The sequence below is a fragment of the Ochlerotatus camptorhynchus genome, unplaced genomic scaffold (genome assembly GCF_037179485.1).
Source record: "Ochlerotatus camptorhynchus isolate MF236.1 unplaced genomic scaffold, CSIRO-AGI_Acam_v1.1 ptg000432l, whole genome shotgun sequence".
NCBI lineage: Eukaryota > Metazoa > Arthropoda > Insecta > Diptera > Culicidae > Ochlerotatus > Ochlerotatus camptorhynchus.
The window spans coordinates 5,374,133-5,395,211 of record NW_027040918.1 but is presented as its reverse complement, the minus strand read 5'-3'; the positions used below and the strand labels follow the sequence as shown (position 1 = coordinate 5,395,211).

General features: G+C 37.3%; 1 protein-coding gene across 3 annotated transcripts in view; it reads left to right on the top strand.

The window, feature by feature from the left end:
* Positions 1–605: 605 nt before the first annotated feature.
* Pten (phosphatase and tensin-like protein) overlaps positions 606–21,079 on the top strand; it is a 259,540-nt gene continuing 239,066 nt past the window's right edge. The window contains exon 1 of one of the 3 annotated variants that reach the window (XM_065234211.1): positions 606–1,467. The gene's annotated coding sequence lies outside the window, so the exon portion shown is untranslated. Of the gene's footprint in view, positions 1,468–9,624; positions 10,092–21,079 lie in introns of those variants that run through there. The other 2 variants (XM_065234208.1, XM_065234209.1) reach the window with 2 other exon arrangements.

Sequence of the window (21,079 nt, the reverse complement as noted above, 5' to 3'; positions counted from 1 at the left end):
CATCACCGGGTAGGGGACACTTTCCCCTTCTCGATGATATTGCTGGTTTGCGTGGGCGACCCTCGGTTGGTGAGAAAAAGGCCTACAAAGGTTTGTTTACAAAAAGCTTGTATGCCCTTTTCACATGTTGTTCTGGAAATATAGTTGATCTCTGGAAATTAACATGCATAATCTAAGTGTGCACCTTCAGATAAAGGTTTATTGATGCATTGCACTTATCCACTTAAGATGCATCTCATTCTTATGAACGACAAACGAAATTTACATTGGAACAAAAAATAATAGCACATTAGCAGGCAAGGAGTTCCGTGCAACTGTCATTTTGAGTTTTGTGGTTACCATTAGCTGTATCATTCATTCGTAGTAGCGGTATCTTCCGACAATGTATCGAACTGTGCTAATGTCAGTGTCAGTTTATCAATGAAAAAAGGTGTGGCTTCCGAAACACCGTCGATCCTCTCGCCATACAACCGATACAACTATAAACACCCCACACTAATCCACACGGCATGCATTGCACAAAAGGATGTCGTGTACGGTAGTTTGAGTAAAACACTCGTACCCACACACAACTGAAGCGAGCATGCGGGAGTAAGGTGAGCAGTGAGTTATTTTAAGGTAGTGATATTCACTATTCATTCATTGATATCATCCGGTATGAAACAAGAGAGAAGCATACCGCATAATGATATAATCCCAGTGTGAACACAGAGCAAGAGTGAGAGACGCCGCCATTATTTTCGCACTCACGGATCAGTGCGTGAGTTCCATTGTGGACGACGATCTCGGCGGATCGAATCAAATCAAGTGAGATCTCAGCCAGTAAGTGAGTTGAAATTGGCCGAAAAGCGAGTTCGTTCGGAGGCAGTCGTCGTCGGGAGTGCAAGTGCCAATAGTTTCTCGGACGCTCAGAAGGTTTGTGTTTAGTGGTTTACTTGTGCAACAGAAATAGCGAAACGTGCGCAAATAGTGACATATTGAATAACCAAAACCGGACGCGTGCATAATTTCGCGAGTGGATTCACTTTTGGCAGCGAAAACGAAGATTCTTCTGCCAAGTGCGTATGACATATGCGTGAGATTGCGTTTTCTTTATTGTTGCTTCTTGTTTGTTCCTTCATCGAATATCGGTCGAATCGGCGGAGGCCGTCTTCTTGCGGCGAGAGAGGTGGTCTTCTTTCTCTTGGATGGTGGTGGATTTGCATGGTGTTCTTTGCCGAGTTCGATGGATGCGGAATCTTGCACCAATACTGTGATGGATTGTTTTTACGACGGCAGCCGAATCGGACGGGAGTAAGTGGTTGTGAAGTGAGTGCGGAGCGAAAATGAAAACAGGTTTTGAACTGTCAACAAAAATCTCATCTCAGTAGTGCAGTGCGAGCAGAACCATGGATGTGTTCGATTTTATATTGTTTTGATGGATTGACTGTTCGTTATCGCTGGATTTCAAACGTTGCATGCTTTCAGGTAAGGTTCAGTTGGTTGAGATTACTTTACGTTTCTGTGATTTCCGAGAGGAAATATATTTTTCTCCTTTTTAATTGTTTGCCTGCGTAAAAAAAATTGTGAAACAAAATTGCAATAGGGGAAAAGTTGGCTTCGGCAATAAAAACCTTAACCTATTATCGCCAGGGGGGTAAATAAAGTCCTAGAGCACTCAAATTTGGCCAATAGTTGCTCTGAAACACAATGTATCCACATGCCAAAATTGAGCTCTCAAGGACGTTGTTTACCCCCTGACGATAATAGGTTAAGGTATTGCCGAAGCCAACTTTTCCCCTATATTTTAAGATAAATTTTCCAGCACATGAAAATTGGTTATGGTGGGTAAGCCAGAAGTGGAGGAACTAAGAAAATTTATGTATTGAAAATAAATAAATCGCGTACATATAACTTTTCTACGGCAAGCTATAGCTTTCAATCTCTATTTTGCCAGACAAATATGTTATTGTACTTAAATTGTAGGTATACATTTTTCAAAAACTCGTCCTCCATTAATAGGAACACTGTTCCACTGGGTGTGCTAGTTGCTAACTTTTGTTCCTATAATAGTGGAACACATTGGTTTCTTATGGGTTCCACTATTATAGGAACACTATCGCAACTATAGGTACAATTGAGTCAAAACCTTAAGGTTAATCCTTTAAATTTGTCAAACCTCTTAACGGAATCCCTTTATGAAGAGCTTTGAGTGGTGTTGAGTACTTGGCACTGATGAAGTCTGCAAGTAGACGAAACACGCGTATCTGTCAAAAGATATGCAATTTTACGGAATTTAAAGGAAATAAACCAACCCACCTTAAGGTTAGTTAATTGGTTTCAGTTATTTTTGGGTTCAATTCTAGACTAACAATTGAAATATGCGGAACAACCAAACGTAAACAATGGCTTTAAACGCAAATTCCTCGAGAATCTAAGCACATTCAAGCAATCTAACACCATCATCTGATAGAAAAACTTCCTTTATCGAATTGCATTGTTAGTTTGCGTGAGAGTGTTTTGATTATCGAAAATTTTGTGTTTAAAGCCATTGTTTACGTTTGGTTGTTCCGCCTATTTCAATTGTTGGTCTAGAATTTATGTTTTAAATATACAAATTTGTTATATTTTTGGAGAGCTACCGATGAAAAATAACCTTATCCGGTTTTCCCTGATTTATTTAAATAATTTGTCAATTTCAAATTTTCATTTCTTAAACCATGAAAATATATTTTTTTTTTTATAATTCATTTATTTGTACAGGCTCAATCGAATAAACTTTACAGAGCCGAGTTAGCCTTTGCGTTATACAATATTACTGTCTTAAATTTAAAGTTAAATGAACTGGACCGAGTACTCGCGGTTGTCTCGAGGTTAGTGGAGATTTACAATTTTTTTGATGGGAAAAGGGAAGAAGGAGGTTTGAAATGTGGTTTACGATACAACTATTTAATTAATCCTAAAGCATGAAATTATTTTTATTCATCTTGAAAACAAACATTGAAAAAAAAAAAACCCCACACGTACAAAATACAAACTAAACACAAGGTTAATCAAACTTACAATCTAAGGTTAATATCCTTAAAGTAAACATGAGTTTCATAAACTCCAGATCGCGTCTAGCCAAAATATCCCGAACTGGAACATTAGGTTGTCTACCTCGAGCCCGAAGGGAATCATAAAAATGTGATCTGACTCCACGATACTCCGCACAAGACCAAAGGATGTGATCAGCGTCCTGGTAACCTTGTCCACATTCACAGAGATTGCTGTCTCCCAACCCCACACGGAACAAGTGAGCGTTTAGACAATAGTGATTGGACATGAGACGAGACTCACGCGTATGAAGTCTCGACCCAAGCCCAACCCTTTGAACCATGCAAACTTCGACACCTTAGGGATAATTGAATGTAGCCATCGTCCCAAGCTCCCTTCACTCCATTGATGTTGCCAGCTAACGAGTGACTGCTGACGATAAATAGAGAAAAATTCACTATAGGCGATTTGTCGATCATAAATGTCGCCTTCCATAGCGCCCACCTTCGCAAGTGAATCCGCCTTCTCATTGCCCAAAATTGAGCAATGCGAAGGGACCCACGCGAAGGTGATGATGAAAGAGCGCACGGATAAAGCACTAAGCAGTTCTCGTATTTTCAAGAGAAAATACGAGAAGTGCCTTACCGGCCTAATGGAACGGATAGCCTCGACAGAACTGAGACTATCCGTAAAAATAAAGTAGTGGTGTGGAAGAAGTGAAGCAATAGTTTCCAAAGTGTAGTGAATTGCTGCCAGTTCAGCCACATACACAGAACAAGGAGCTTCAAGTTTTCGAGAGGCGCTATGAAATTCATTAAATACACCAAAACCAGCGGACGACTCTATTAGAGATCCATCTGTGAAAAACGTTCTTGCAGAATCAACATGGCCAAACTTTGCTGCGTATAATGACGGAGCAATCATAGGACGATGATGCTCTGGAATTCCGCGGATTTCCTGCGTCATTGATAAATCAAAATTCACTGAATTGCCGAAATCGGAGAAGACTACACGATTGGGAATATTTCTTGAAGGGCTGACATCCTGTGTTAAATATAGGTAGTACAAAGTCATAAAACATGTTTGAGGATTTAGCTCCAGAAGCTTCTCAAAGTTTTCGATCACCAGTGGGTTCATTACTTCGCAACGGGTGAGGAGCCTCAGAGATAACTCTGAAAAACGGACGGATAGTGGCAACATGCCCGCCAGCACTTCGAGACTCATAGTATGAGTCGAGTGCATGCATCCTAACGCGATACGAAGACAACGATACTGGATACAATATGTACCTGGCAGAGCTTTCACTGGTGACCGAGGTGACCTGCAAAAGGAACAACAATTAATAATAAAATCTTTTGTCAGCTCGCTCGCCAGCTTTCACTCCGCCAGGGGCCTTACACGTACATATTATTAATATTCTAAAACTGAAAGATTGGCAAGGTTTCGCACTGATGTGTTTTTTTTTAGTTGTGAATTAGATTGCATCTCGGACTTCGAAACAGCCTAATTCAAATCTTGGAATATGGAAAAATATCATGGTAAAGAGTAATTTCAAATTTCAAACCACGATTCTGAATTTAGAAAAAAAAAACAAAACAATATCACGGGCTTTCCAATATAAAGAAGATTCCAGGCGTAATAAAATCTCGAGCTTTGGGCAATTTTAAAGATTGTTGAACTTCCAAAAATATCAATATCCTGAATTTGCCAATTTTGCATGATACTGAGCTCGACAAAAATATCATGATCCCAGAGGTTCTCGATCAGTGATGGCCAAAGTGCGGTCCGCAACCCACACATGGTACTTGGATCTCTATGATGCAACAGCATCAGATTGAATTTCTTCCTGCATCATATATGGCCGAAATGATAGCAAAATACGTAAAATTCAACATAAAATATGATAATCAAACAAAGATTTAGCTTTTGAAAAAATGGGCATGAGCACCATTGTTCTAGACGAAGAATCTTTTGATATCCTGGGATTCAAAAAAAAAATGCTTAACATATACTACATAGAGACCTCGCATTTGAACGAATAAAAATCTGGGCATAGAATCATCAGCATGATCAGCTCCAAACCCCAAACAAACATCTGAGTTGTAGGACTTGAGAAAATGGAAAGATCCCGGATTTTTGAGCATTGAAATGTTCATAAATTTCGAACACACCAAGTTTGATATTAGATATATGTAGAAGTGGATTTTATCTCAGATCACTTATAAAATTTTCTTATAAATCTTAACTTGATAGTAGGTTTTGGATGTCTATTCACTTATCAAATGTATTATTTAAATTCGCCGCATTGGATGTGTTATTGGTTGCAATAATTATTGCCCATACCAAATATCAAATTTTAAAGATAATGACGAAGAACATGCTCCGTGTAGTATGGTCTCAAAACCTTTCAGCTAGTATAAACCTATAGATCAAGAAAATCTGAATGAAATTCTATAGGGTAGGTATTCTGGTGGAGTATCAACAGCTGGCTTTTGCTGGAATAATGGTGGATTTACATATTCAATTAAAGGTTTAATATTTGTTCGGGAATGAACATATTTTTAATAGGATTTTGCTCCTTTGCACCTAAATATAATTGCGATAGTGTTTTTAGAATAGTAAAACCAATAAGAAACAGTAATTTTCTCTATTATAGGAACCTGTGTAGTGTAGGTGTAGTTGACCAACTATAAAAAATTGTGCCTATTAATTTGTATTTGTATTTATATTAAAAATAATTCATCTGACAATTTAGTCTTAATGAATAGAATTAAAGCTAATTTAACACAGACCCAATCCGATTTGCAGTTGGTTCGTTGAACTCGAAAAGCTCTTCGACAGCCGTAATCGCACGAATTCACGCTGAGATTGGTTCGTTGTTCCCAAACATGGTTCGGTGAAAACTTGGTTGCAGTAACGTTGTATTCCAAAGAGATCTGCTCGGCACACGAAATGTTCAACATTGCAAGCAGTTCGGGAGCATCAGTTTCACCATTCAAAGCAATAAGCAACGATTGCTGTACTTGCCGCCGTCGTTCCAGTGTATCTAAGCCCAACAGTCGGCATCTATCAGGATACGGCGGCAAATTGTCAGGATCACTCCACGGCAAGTTTCTCAGTGCCCGACGAATGAACCGTTTCTGAACCCGTTCGATCCTTAGGCACCACGTGACATGGTGAGGATGCCAAACGACGGACGCATTTTCCAAAATTGGACGGACAAGTGCACAGTACAATGACTTCCAACAATGTGGGTCCGAAAAATCCTTCGCAACTTTGGAAATAAAACCCAACTGTCGATATGATCACTGAACGGTGTAAATCAAAAGTATTTTTTGAGTCAACTTTAACCCCCAGATCAGTCACACTGGTAACTCTGGTAAGAGTATCGCCGTCGAGTTTTGCAGTAGCTAGCCGTTCTTAACCGACAAGACAGACAGACAGACAGGACAGACAGACAGGACGGACAGACAGGACAGACAGACAGGACAGACAGACAGGACAGACAGACAGGACAGACAGACAGGACAGACAGACAGGACAGACAGACAGGACAGACAGACAGGACAGACAGACAGGACAGACAGACAGGACAGACAGACAGGACAGACAGACAGGACAGACAGACAGGACAGACAGACAGGACAGACAGACAGGACAGACAGACAGGACAGACAGACAGGACAGACAGACAGGACAGACAGACAGGACAGACAGACAGGACAGACAGACAGGACAGACAGACAGGACAGACAGACAGGACAGACAGACAGGACAGACAGACAGGACAGACAGACAGGACAGACAGACAGGACAGACAGACAGGACAGACAGACAGGACAGACAGACAGGACAGACAGACAGGACAGACAGGACAGACAGATATTCACATATATCATCTCTTTTGCCAGTGGTGGCGGGGGAGTTAAGGGCCTTAACCATTCCTCCATAACATGGGAGTTTGGTAAAGGAGATGATTAACCCTATTCGTGCTTTCCTCAAAATTGACCTTTGCTCACTTTCTACTCTCTATATACAATTTTCCCACTACCGTGCTCTAACGGAACTATCAACTCTATACTTACATCTCCTAGTGTCATCTAGTGTAATAGGATGCTTTGTTGATTGTTCATTAACTCTTGATTGCTTGTAATACTTATGAACATTTTAGGTGGACAAAAAGGCGAACTAAGAAGTGGACGTCTAAGCTTTTCCACATTTATATCACTGTGAAGCAGCTGTAAACTCTATTAAGGGAATATATATTTGTAACTGTAACCAATTCGATTTTGTTTGCTAACATGGTTAAAATGTCATATTTAATTATTTTAAAGATAAATCAGACCTCAGACCTTTGTTGGGCTAAGAGGTGGGACCATATTAATCATCTCCTCATCTACACACAGTGTTTCGATATCCCAAGTCGGTAAAATTTTACTGGGTTTTTAAACAGCTGAGTTTTCAGTAATCAGCCTAGTAGTTTTTACTTTTACTGAAAACTCCGTAAATTGCAGAATCTCTGAACTGTCAAAAATTACGGTAAAATAGTTGCGGACTTTTCAGTAAAATAATTGCTGTTTTTTTCAGTAATTTATTTGTTGATATTTTTTTTGCTGAGTTTTTCAGTATTTTTATTTTAGTATTTTGATGAATAAGTCAGTGAATTCATCAAAAAAGTTCCATACGAAGGGTAGGATTAAAATGACTCCAATTTTTTTATGATTTTTATTTGGGGACTGAGTTTCACGTTTAGCGCTTCCTGGAGGTTCAGCTGGTTGGTTGGTGGCTCTCTTGTTTTTTCTTCAAAATCATTGAAACATCTGAAGTTGATGCAGGAGTACATAAATTGCCCAATTCTGTGGCAGTTTCTGCACTCCTGCGTTGGCTTCCAGATGTTTCACCTATTTTCACAAATGTTTTCTATTATCACACAGAGATTTTCGAAGTCAAGTCCGCGAGGTGAAAAGGATGAGGATGACCCAAGCAAGTAACTGAAAACGCGGTTCTCTATTTCACTGAGTTTTAGTCATTCACCGTAAAGCTGTTATTTTACGGAAAATTCAGTACTTGCTATTAGCGTATTCAGTAGTTTGTCGAAAAAGCTACTGCACAGCAGTAGTTTTATTGAGAATATATGAATGTTCGCTATTATTTGTGATTTACAGTTCGAAACAAGAGGCAATTCACTGCTCTCGAGAATGAATTGAAAATACGTGAATGAAAAAAATACACAAAAATTTACCATTACTCGTTATTACACAAAAAAAATGCAAAAATACAAAATTCTGAAAAATACACAAATATTCAACGAATAATAAAAATACACGAAAATTCGTCATTTGCACGAAAAATTCGAACATATGTTCAATTAAAATTCTGAATTCGAACAAAATGCGTAAATCTATTATTTTGAATTTTAATCTGAGCTCGAATCACAAAACAATGCATTAATGAGTAGAATTTCACCAATTTTAAAGAAAGGTGCCTTAAATCATTTATTACATAAAAACATTAATGAGAGTTGTGACATACAAATAAGTAACGATTATTCATTAATGCGTAACAACCTTGGTAACAGATGCTTATTAATGCGTAATGAGTTAAAGAAATAAGTCTCTATTCTTTATAATGGGTGAAATTCTACTCATCAGTGGGTATTTTAAAGTAACCGTGTGTTGTGCATTTGTCAAACAAAACGTCAAAATTATGAGTTTGATCCGTTTTATCCTGGGTGGGGACGTGCTGTCAAATCAGCCTACTGATCTTCTTGTATGAAACTGGTTCCAAACGTAAACAAACGCTGTAGGTTTCTTATGGCTTGTTTACGTTTGGAACCAGTTATGCGAGGTAGGCGAAGATTGTTCGTATTTGACAGCCACCTCCCCCCCTTGGTTTTATCCTCGGTTTGAGTGGTAAACATAAACACTGAAATGACAGAATACACTGCTAACTGATTTTCAATACATTAATGCACAAAAATACACTTTTATTTTTCTAATACACCGAAAATTACATATATTCAAAAAAAGCAAAATAATACATTATATCACAAAATACACGTTTATCCGATAAAAAATACTTCAATACGTTCATCAATACGTTAACCTGAATCAAAAATATACAAGATTCACCCTCGGTTCGAAAACTGTAAAAAATTACCGACCAGGGAAGCCGTGATCGTATGAAACGAACACTTTAAGTTTGATATTTGTCGTTAACCATCTCCAACTATGTAAACCGTTAATTTCACGCATGAAATAATACAAACATAATTAGTTGAAGTACAAAACTATTACAGTATTATTAGTAACAAACGCCACCCTGGAAGTCGGCTCGATATTTCTTAGAATAATTCAAAAAAACTGGCCGCCCGGAGCTATGAATGGTGAAACGTGAGTAAGCTTCATTTTTATTCATAATCCGTATGAATCTCATTCATTGGGAAACCAACACATTCAACGTCATGTTGCGAGCCGCTGTGAGTAGGTATGCGATGAAGTTCGTTTGACAGTCCACTACGCTACTACGGTGACTGCTGAGCTTCATGTTGTGTCAAAAGAAGAGGCTCGGTCTGCATTGTGAATGGTGTGTGAGTGAGTTTTCGAAAATATTACACACTCAGCTCTCACACTGCCTGACTGTGGCTGCTGTGGTGACTGACTTCGCTAGTGGTGTAGGGAAGTAGTGTAGTGCGCGAATGAACAGAGTGTCGAGTTTTTCCACCACGGACGGATAGACGACGAGTCGTGCGGTGCAATAAAGGCAAAGGACTAAACAGAAGAGGACTTCTTTTTTTTACGATTAGGAACCAATATTTTCCACCGGAATTTACCTACTTGCTCCTTCGGCAGGTTTGAAAATGTAACGTTTGCAGGATGTAGGATTCTGGCCGCGGCGGTGTGTTACACAGTGTGTGGAATGTGCCAGTGATCAAGCCATGGAAGTGGCTAGAGTTGAAAAATTCTAGATTTTCAAGGTCTCGCCGCGATTGGAAGTTCTGATTGGTTGCGGAAGCTGAACGTGTTTTGGTTGGTGAAAATAATTCATCCTCATCCGGATGGCGATTGGTTGCTCAGGTAATGTTAAATGTCGAATGTTCAATATAGGAAGTTTCGTTCAATGTACCGGAAGGTGTTATATCGAACGGGGTCATTCGCTTCCTGCAGGAAGAAAAGTGAAAGCCTTTCCCGAGTGCACAGGAGCAGTGATTGGCCTCTCTTTCTTTGTGTGGATGACCTGCAACTTTCCTTTTTTTTACCGGTGTTCCTCGGTGAAATCCTTGGCAGAACGAGAGCAGGATTCAATCGGTCTTGCTACGTGATGCCATGGAAGATTGAATCTGTGGACATCGGTTCAGTTGAGGTGGTGAATATTCCGGTACCGGGTTACATTCCTCCACAGATTTTTTTTTCTCCCTTCCGTTTGGAAAGATCTGATTTTCCTGTTCCTTGCAAAACAAAGACACTGGCCGAGGCATGCGTATTCCGGTAGAGAGCGTACGCACACCGATGGTCTCTGGCGAGAGTGTAAAAAACAAGATTACACTGCACGGGCAAGAGCGAGAGGGCCGATGTAACGTGTATATGAGCCGCCTTTGGTGGCGAGAATCTCTATCTGGTTCTGACTGGATGTCTATCTCTCTGCTGCAACAACGGCAGCAGCGGGCGGGCAGGTCTGTCTGTGACGAGGAGAAAGAGATCCATCCGTGCTATTCTTCCATGTACAGGAAAGGTGTAAGTAAAACAGAACTACTGAGTGTATTGGCCCCGCAGCGGAAGCCAGTATGGTTTGATTATATCGAAGTGGGGAAATCTTTTTTGGACAAAGGACCATGAAAATTTTCTCAATTTTTTGCTGTTAGGATAGTTGTGATTGGATGGAAAGCAGAATAATACTTTCGGTCCAGCGAAAGCGAACAAAAATATCCAACTGGACCGGAAACGGAATCCTGATCCTTTATAGTCGCACCTTTATTAGATAAACTGAGATATCCATCTCTACTGATGTATCCATATTGCTAAGTCGCTATTATTTTTTAAATTTCACAGAGTGGTCAAAAGAGAACTTCAGAAATATAGAGAATTTGAGGAAAATTGTGGAAGCTTTTAAGAAGTTCTAAGTACCTTAGAAAAGCTAGATCTAGAGATCTTTGGGGAACTTCAGAGATGTTAAAGGTAGTTCCCGTAGCTTCAGTCCAGACTTTTGGAGCAGTTAATAGATCTATAAGAGTGAGTTTAGAAAAATTCAGGATAGGTTCATGCAACGTTGCAAAAAAAAAATCGAGAACCCTTAAGATGTTCCGAGAAGTATAGAGACCTTCAGAGAATTTATGAAAACATCAGAACAATTTCAGTAACTTCACAGAAGTCCAGAGAATTTCAGGGAAGTTTAAAGGTGTTTACGGGAAATCCATTTATTTTAGCTTCAGAGGAGCTCCGAAAACATCAAGACAGATCAGAGAATCAAAGGGCAGTTTAAATAAATAAAATTCCGGATACTTCAGCAATGCACCGACAAAATGTGTGGAACGTAATTAAAAATTACATAAACATCAGAATAATGTGAGAGTATTTTAAGGGCGTTATGTCGTGGAAATGTCAAGAACTTCAAAACTTTGCTGAAATTTCAAATAAATTGATTAGACAACATCAATGAAATTCCAAATTAAAAAAAAAATGAGAACTTTTAGCAAACACCGATATCTTCAAGAAATTTCAGAGAACTTTTCAGAAATTTTGAAGTTTTTAGATAGTTTCATGATATTTAGCGAAGTTCCGAGTACTTCGAGAGGATGATCAGATAACTTCAGAATTAACCTCATTAACCGCAGAAATTTAGCTGTGACTTACAAGTAGTTACGTGAAATTATGCGATATTCCGAGAATTCTCGCGTCACTTTTCAAATAGACCAATGTAACAAATGTAAACATATCGAGTTAAGCGATACAAACTATTCCTCTTCTATCATTGTACACTGAAGTCTTTTTTTACACGGTTTTTCGCGATTTACACGGTACGTTTTTAACGATTTCTCGACAACGATACAACCTATCGACTTGATTCCAATCACATTATCCGTTTCAAGCTATAGATAATCGAATGGCATGCTAAGAAAAAAATCATTGTTGGTGTAAATACAGAAACTTTTTAAACATGTCTATATGGACCATAGCACGCTATAATTACAAATGGCATCAAAATCATTTAAACATGTGAAAAATCAAAATCTCGTAGGTTTTTTTTTTACACGGTACGTATCCCCCGTGTAAAAAACGACCTGAGTGTATGTGATACAAAAATATCCATCCAAATTTACTTTCATTTATTAAAGATAATCATAGGTCAAAAATTGTCCAATGTACAGTTTGATGATGGGTACATGATTGTTACTTCGGTCATTCGGACTGCCTAACATGATTGGTGCTCATTTTCTAAAGGCGGGGCCAACGTAAAGTTAGGTATTCTACTCTGAAATCTGTGAAAGAGAATCTAGTATCATGTAGACAAAACGTCCAAAGTAACACTCATTGATTATGTCAATGAGAAAAATCGTCCAATGTAACATGTCCGATGTACAACTTGACTAGTCAAAACGTCCTATGTGGTTTTTTTCTTCTATATAGTAGCATGAAATTCAAAGTAAAATTGTGATTTTACCGTTTCTAATGAATTATCATCGTTATTATTCACTGACTACATTAAAAATGGTATTGAAAACTGTATTGTTTCTAAATAGTTAAAATAATAATCTGTCGAACTTCAACTTCGATTTTCTCAAAATGGTGGATATGTTACATTGGTCTATTTGAAAAGTGACGCGAGAATTCTATGATTGATCGGGAAACTTAAGAAACGACAGGGAATTATAATTTTTCCGCAAAATGAAACAAATTTAGAAAACTTCAGAGATATCCAAATAAGTTCAGGGTAAATTAGTGATTTAAGACAAAGTTCCGTGAGCGTTTATAAAACTGAAAATTGTAGAAAAACATATTGAGAAATTCAAGGCAGTCTAGACAACAGTGAGTAATTCTCGTTGAAACCAGACCGCCATTGACACGTGGTCTTTAAATATTTAAATGTATCCGCTTGATTGGTCGAAACTGATGAAAAAATGCCTTTTTCCTTTGCTCAAATTAATGAACCCCTCGCTCGCCAAAGGGCGGGGCTCTGCATTTCCGAAGCAAAGAAAAGAAAATGAGCTTGCCGCAGAATCGCTTCATTTCGAGCAACATAATTTTCGTGTAAGTCATTGTGTTTCTTGCTATCGAGTCACGATGAACACTCATCCTGTCAAATATGATAGGACTATCGCTAGTTTCGTTCGTCAAGTGCATCAGTTCATTTCATTTGAAGCAAAGACTTGTTTCAATTGACGCCATGAATGACTCGAAAACTGCTTCCTTCGTTTTTTCCACTTTCACTTCAATTCGAGGCTCATTCGACTTGTCACGCGTCGCGTCATCAGTCACCAACATATAGTATCCAGATAGTCAATATCGGTTGCCGATAGAGGGATGGCTTCCGGATTATATTTAGTAATAAAATGTTATTTTATATTAAATGACAATTAAATTAACGAGGCCATTCTGGAGCCTATGATGGCGGTCATCGTGCTCAGGAAAAGCCACAAATATGGTTATTTTCGGAACGGCGACGACGCATACATTCCGAAAATCGACATTCGACGTCAATTTGGAATCCAAGATGGCGGCCATCGGTTTTTAAAAAAAGTGTCAGATATGGGTATTTTCGGAACGGGATCAACGCGTAGATGCCGAAATTCGATATCCAACGCCATTTTGGAGCAGCAAATGTGTCAAATACCCTATAGTATGGGTATTTTTGGAAAGGGAAGCTGAAAATCAATACTCGACGCCATTTTGGAATCCAATTTAGGGGCCATTGGTTTTCAGAAGTTTCAAATACCTTACATAACGGGGACAACGCGTAGATGCCGAAGATCGATACTTGACGTTTCACGAAAAGTGTCAAATACCCTAAGATCTGGGTATTTTCGAGACGAGAACGACGCGTGGATGCCGAAAATCGATATCCGACATAGTTGAAGATGCTAATTTCGTGCCGATATCCGACGCCATTTGTAGGGTATTTAAAACTTCTGCAGAAATCGGAGGCCACCATCTTGAATTTCAAGATGGCGTCAGACATCAATATCCGGCCTCTAGATGTCACTTCGATTCCAAAAATACTCGCATTGATCGGCATTTGACAGTCGCTTCGGATTTCAAAATGGCGATATCGATTTCGAGCTTCTAGAACTGATTCTAAAAAAATATGTATGGTATATGATATAATTTCTCACTTTTCTTAAACCAGAAGCCGCCGTCATGGCTTTCGAAATGGCATCGGATATCGATTTGTATTCTCTAGACGTCATCTCGATTCCAAAAATTATCATATTGATGGGTATTTAACAGTATTTCCCACTTTTTTATTAATACACTCATATATTTTTATTAAATCGGAAGCTGCCATCTTAGATTTCAAAATGGCGTCGAATATCGATTTTCAGTATCTAGACGTCATACCGATTCCAAAAATACCCATATGGATCAGTATTTCCCACTTTTTTTAAAAAAATATCAACGATTTCCGGCCTCTAGACGTTAATCTGCTTCCAAAAATACCTATATTGATGGGCATTTGACAGTATTTCTCCCTTTTTCTGAAATCGGAAATCGCCATCTTGGATTTCAAAATGTCTTGGATATCGATTTCCAGCCTCTAGAGGTCACTTCGATTAAAAAATACCCATATTGATGGGTATTTAACAGTGCTGCACCGAATATTCGGCCGCCATAGTAAAATTTCACTCAATCTTTTTGTCGACCACTCATTTGTAAGTAAATGGTCGAATATTAGCGAAACTTCACATGTAAACAACAAATACCAGGCCAAATAGCACTATCCGGTGCAGCTCTAGTATTTCACAGTATTTTCCACATTTTCTTAAACCGGAGCTACCATCTTGGACTTCAAATCGGCATCGGATATCGATTTCCGGCTTCTAGACGTTACCCCGATTAAAAAAATACACATATTGACACATACACACATACAAACCACCCGTCAATGATAAATTTAACATCCACTTGCACATGCGCTTAAATGAGTGAACAATCAACAAAAGTCAGAAAATCTGCGCGAATTTTTAAATACAAAAGTAAGTACATTTGACAATGAAATACGAAATGAACACGAGTCAAGCCAAAACAAACAGCATGGAAACTGATCGAAAGTGGTTCTGTTGATGTTGAAGGGGATCTGCTCGAAGAGATGACGGAATGACTTTCAATTGAAAGTGATGGTTGACTCCTTTTTTTTCACTATGTTTGCAACCATCGATTTTGATTCTGAGGTCAATGCTATTAGATACACTCAACAGATTAGGTGAGCAATGACATTAACACTATGAAACAACAATTTTCCAAACATGACGCGCCATCAAAGTCAACGCAGCGCCAGCGTTCAGTGCGCGTGTGTTGTATATTTGTTTGTGTGGTTGTGTATTGTTGGATCATTGTTCGCGTGTACAGGGCTGGTAGCTGGTCACTTTTTAGTGACTTGGTCACTATTTTGAAGCCAGTCACTAAAAAGTTTTTTTTTTTTAAATTCTTTATTTAAGAGATTTTTAGCCTTAGGCTAGTTCATCTCTAAAGTCACTAAAAAGTCATTTTTACACCAAAAAGTCACTAAAGTCACTATTTGCCTAAAAAATAGTCACTTAAGTCACTTTTTCACTACTAAAATAGAGTGGCATTTTTAAAATATCAACGACATATTTAAATTGGGTACTTGGCACTATGAAGTCTACATTAGTTTTAACAAAATATACATATCTGTTAAAAAATAGAGAATTTTAACCAGAGTGATCAGTGAACCGCAAAACTTTAGAGCACCAGAAGAACTATTGCGAAATGCCTTCAATTTCGATTAAAAATCGTGGAAATATACGAACTTTCCCAGAAAATAAATTAAAACCTTGGAAACTTTCCAAAGGTATTTGTCTGTCATAGAATTTCAAAAGTCTTTCAAAGCTGATTAAGAACTTTAAAAAATCCAAAGTAAATTTAATGAATTTTAAGCATTCTAGGGATGACACCAAGATATATCAGAGAAGAATACCAAAGTACAGACTACGAAAGTCTCATGTAAAATTAAGTGCTCTGAGGACCGATTTCTTCATCTCCACTTAAATCTTAAGCCAGGTTTACCTACATAGTTAAAATTGGCTTAACACATACGAGTACATTGATTATTGTTTAAATTATTAGAGATGCAAAATTCAACTCCGAAATAATTTTGGAAATAATTTTGGAAATAATTCCAATATAATTCAGAGTGAATTTTAATGAGAGCTCTGAGAAGAATGATTGGATGAGGATTCGAGGTCCATTTCTAATAAGAATTCAAGGTTAGTTCTGAAATTTTGCTTAAAGCACTCTGATGAAAATTACATGAAAATCCCGTGAACTCCAAAAATGGTCTCTGCGGATAGTTCTAAAAGAATTCTGGGGTAATTTCTGAAGATGCTTCTAAGAGAATTCTAAAGAGTTCGAAATAAATTCCGAGAAGAATCCCAATGAAATTTGAGGGTTCAATCTCAAAGGAATTCTGAGAAGCTTTTCAAAGCTGTTCTGTGATGGATTTTTGTTTTGAGAATTCTGAGGAAATACTATGGGAATTCTGAGGAGAAAACGAATTGAATTTCCAATTGAATGCAAGGGAGAAGTCCAAAATTGTTTTAAGCAGAAATTTATGAAATTTCTCAGGTCAATTGCTTGGGAATTCTAAAGAGAATTCAAATAAATATGGAAGGAGCCTTCAGGGAGTTCCTAGAAGAATCAATAAAAAACGAAAATAATCTACTTTAACTAATCATGTGTTATTACTTCATGCGTGAATTTAACGATTTACATAGTCGAAGATGCTTAACGTCAAATATCAGACTTAAAGTGGAGATTTTATACGATAGATGAGGAGATTAAATTATAGAGTTGATAGTTCCGTTATAGTACGGCAGTGTGAAAATTGTATATACAAAGTAGAAAGTGAGCAAAGGACAATTTTGAGGAAGGTAAGAATCGGGTAGTTGTTTACATCAGATGGCGACTTGAGTGTGAAACAATCGATAGACCTGTTTCCGCACATCGGAGGAACATGAGCAAATCGGCGATCATCCTTTTTGCCAGTGGTGGCAGGGAGAAACACCCCTCACCTTCCCTCATTAACGGATGAGCTTGGTAAAGGAGATGCTCTACCCGATTCGCACCTTCCTCAAGATTGTCCTTTGTTCGCTTTCTACTTTCTATATACAAACTTCACACTGCCGTACTATAACGAAACTATCAACTCTTTACTTTTAACTCCTCATTTATCGTATAAAATGTTCACTTTAGTTCTTGTATTTGATGTTAAGCATTTCCAGCCACGATAATACGATAGTCTATTTCCAAGAATTTTGTTGAATTTCAAGACTGCAACAGCTTATTTGCCTCTATGGTTAAGAGAAGGGGAATTATTCTAAAAAAAATCTTGTGATCATTCTGAAGAAATTCTGTGAAAAGTTCTTAGCGAATTATCAAAATTATTAGATATGTCAAAATTTTAAAGATTTCGAACGCAGAATCAAATTCAAGATCATTAAAGAATGGAAATAACTATTTGCTAGTCATCATGTATAACGTAAGCAAAAGTAAATTATTCAAATCACTTCACAGGAGATTCCGTTGTGAGATTCGATTAAATTAGAGGAATTTATAATTTTTTTAAATTCGATTAAATTAGAGGAATTTTAAATTAAATTTCCAGGACATAAAAAGTTTATTTCAATATCAAACCGTATTTGAATTTTTAAGTTATCATATAAATTGTTACTTATTTAGTATTTACAAGTCACTATTTGGTCACTATTTTCGCAATTTTAGTCACTAAAGTCACTATTATTATATAGCATCAGCACTACCAGCCCAAAAACCAAACGTCAAAATCATTGTGATGAACGCATTCATACACGCATGAATGCGTTCATCACAATGATTTTGACGTTTGGTTTTTCTCGACGGAAGCTTGTTCTGTGTTCCAGATTTATTTATTTATTTATTTATTTGTCGTCAATCAGTGTAGACCGTTTTACAATAGTGCTGTTGCCTTACATGCTATTTTAAAACATACGTTTTATTTGAAATTGTCAGCAAATGTAGACTGCATATACAAATATCTAAAAAAATAAAAATTGTTTTAAACTTAACGAGATGAAATCCTAGCAGTTAGTGTTCTCCTTACTGTATCTTTAGACATCGTTAGATCTATATGCTCACAATAATTATTATACACTCTCATCATTCTATTAATTGGTCCATTTTTACCATAATTCGTTCTGTGAGGTGACAGTTGAAATACATTTCGAGTTCTTAACATGCGTGATGGTACGTAAAAATTTAATCTTGCTAATATTTTTTCTGAATTTACGCGTTGTGAGATAATATCATTGACAAAGGAAATCATGGAAATTTCTCTTCGTTTCTTAAGTGTTTCAATGTTTATCAACATGCAACGGGACTCATAAGAAGGAAGGGGAAAAGGGGTCCAGCCTAGTTTCCTAAGAGCAAATAACAAAAACTGTTTTTGAACTGATTCCATACGATTTATATAAGTTTCATGGTATGGAGCCCAAACCACACTGCAGTATTCGAGAATTGATCTCACGTAAGCTATATAAAGTGTTTTGATGGTATATGGGTCTTTAAAATGATAACTAAATCTTTTTATGAATCCCAACATATTATTTGCTTTGTGAATTGTGGTATTCACATGATCTACAAATGTCAACTTCGAGTCAAGAATTACTCCTAAGTCCCTAATTTTATCGCACCTTACAACCAGCTGGTTTCCTAGAGTACATGTAAAATCTAGAGTAGTGTTTTTTTCTGGAATATGATATAATATTGCATTTTTTAACATTTATATCCAGCAGACTTTTAACGCACCAGTTGTAGAAAACATCAATTTCATTTTTAAAATGTAGCAAATCAGAATTGTCAAAGATTTCCATGTACAGTTTCATATCGTCAGCATATATGAGCACATTTAAACGATTTAACACAAACTTCACATCATCCACAAATAAAATAAATAATAAAGGACCTAAATGAGATCCCTGTGGAACTCCCGAGGTAACATTAACTGGCGAAGATATTTTTCCTTTAAAGCGGACCATCTGTGTTCTTTCTGTCAAGTATGATCCAATCCATTTTAAAAGTGTACTTGTCATACCTAAACGTTTTAATTTAAAAAGAAGTAAGGGAATGTCTACTCTGTCAAAGGCCTTACTAAAGTCAGTGTATAAGGTTTCAACGGTATTACCTCTATCCATTGCTTCAATAGAAAAGTTTACAAATTCCAACAGATTAGTAGACGTTGACCGACCTTTAAAAAAACCATGTTGATTATTTGAAATGCGATGCTTAACCTGGTTAAATATTTTCTGGTTAACAATTGCTTCAAACATTTTAGGAATGCATGACATAATTGCAATACCTCTATAGTTTTTAATATCTGACCGTTTGCCAGATTTAAATATTGGAACTAAAAATGATTTCTTCCAAATTTTTGGAAAATCACCTGTTTTGAGAGATAAATTGTAAAGCCAAAACAATGGTTTAACAAAACTTGTTGCTATTTTTTTCAATAAAAATGGAGGTATTTCATCAGGACCAGGTCCTTTGCCAGCATCGAGACTTTCAAAAGTCATAAAAATTTCTTTAACAGTGATATTTTTAACTGATACGTCATTTTCCCCTTCATGTAGGTAAGAAAAATAGTTCAAATCGAGAGCATTACTGGATTTCTTATATGTGTTTTGGAAAAAACGAGCAAATAGGTTACAAATATCCTCACTATCAGTGCTATCACACTCTTCAAACTGCATGCGTGATGGGAATGTACATGACTTCATTTTTTCGTTCGCGAAGTTAAAGAACGTTTTGGGATCTGATTTTATATTGTTCTCTACTCTTGAATTGTAATTCTCATATGCTGACGATATTTCTGCCTCAAGTGCTCCGCAAATTTCAACGTATTTTTCTAAATTTTGTGACGTTTTAAACTTTTTATACGCCTTGTGTGCTTTTTGCTTCCTGTTTTTAATATTTCTGATTTCTTGTGTATACCACACAGGATATTTGGTGCTGTTCACTATTCTTTTTTGTCTTTTAGGAACGAATTCTTCAATAATATTGTATAAGTTAGTATAAAATATGTCAACAGCCTTGTCCATGTTGTTTTCATCTTTTAAAAGGTTTTGCCAACTTATGTTATTCAGTCTGTTGTTAAATTCAGGAACATTTGCATTTTTAAAATCATAAACTAATTCAAAATCAACAACGCTTGGGCGTGACCGATGCGAGTCTGTGAACACTGAGTATTCAATAGCCGTATGAAATTTTTCATTCTTCCATAATGGAACTGCTGCTTCTACAATACAAAAATCTTCTGTACAATTAGTAATTTGGATGTTGAAGAATCGTACCCAGAATGAAATTCAAAAAGGCAGTCCATACTGAAAGCCGCTTCTGTTCTAACTCTTTTGCAAAAACTAATCACACAAACTGGAGAAAAGTTTCGAAACTTACGAAAAAGACACCGAACGTGGCTTATTTTTAATCGATTGGATCTGCGACCGTTCCCAGTATCGGAGACAAAATATGTTCAACCTGCCGCCTGCAGCAGAATTGTCCTGTCAGTCTATGGAGGTTACAGATGACGAAGATGAGATTAACGTGGACGAAGTACCGATGTTTGAAAACGTTGGTGATAGAATACCATAGCATGGCAGACATTATATTGCGACTTGGAATGCAGAACGTCGGTGTTAGTGAGCTTCGACCGGACGGCTCCTGCTGAGCGCTGGACAACATGTGTGGAAAATTGTGAACCTCGTCATAGAAAAATAGTTGTTTCATAATGTTAATGTCTTTCTGATAAAATCCAATATGGTGACCTAATTCAAAATGGCCGCCAAAAACTTTCCATTCCGAAT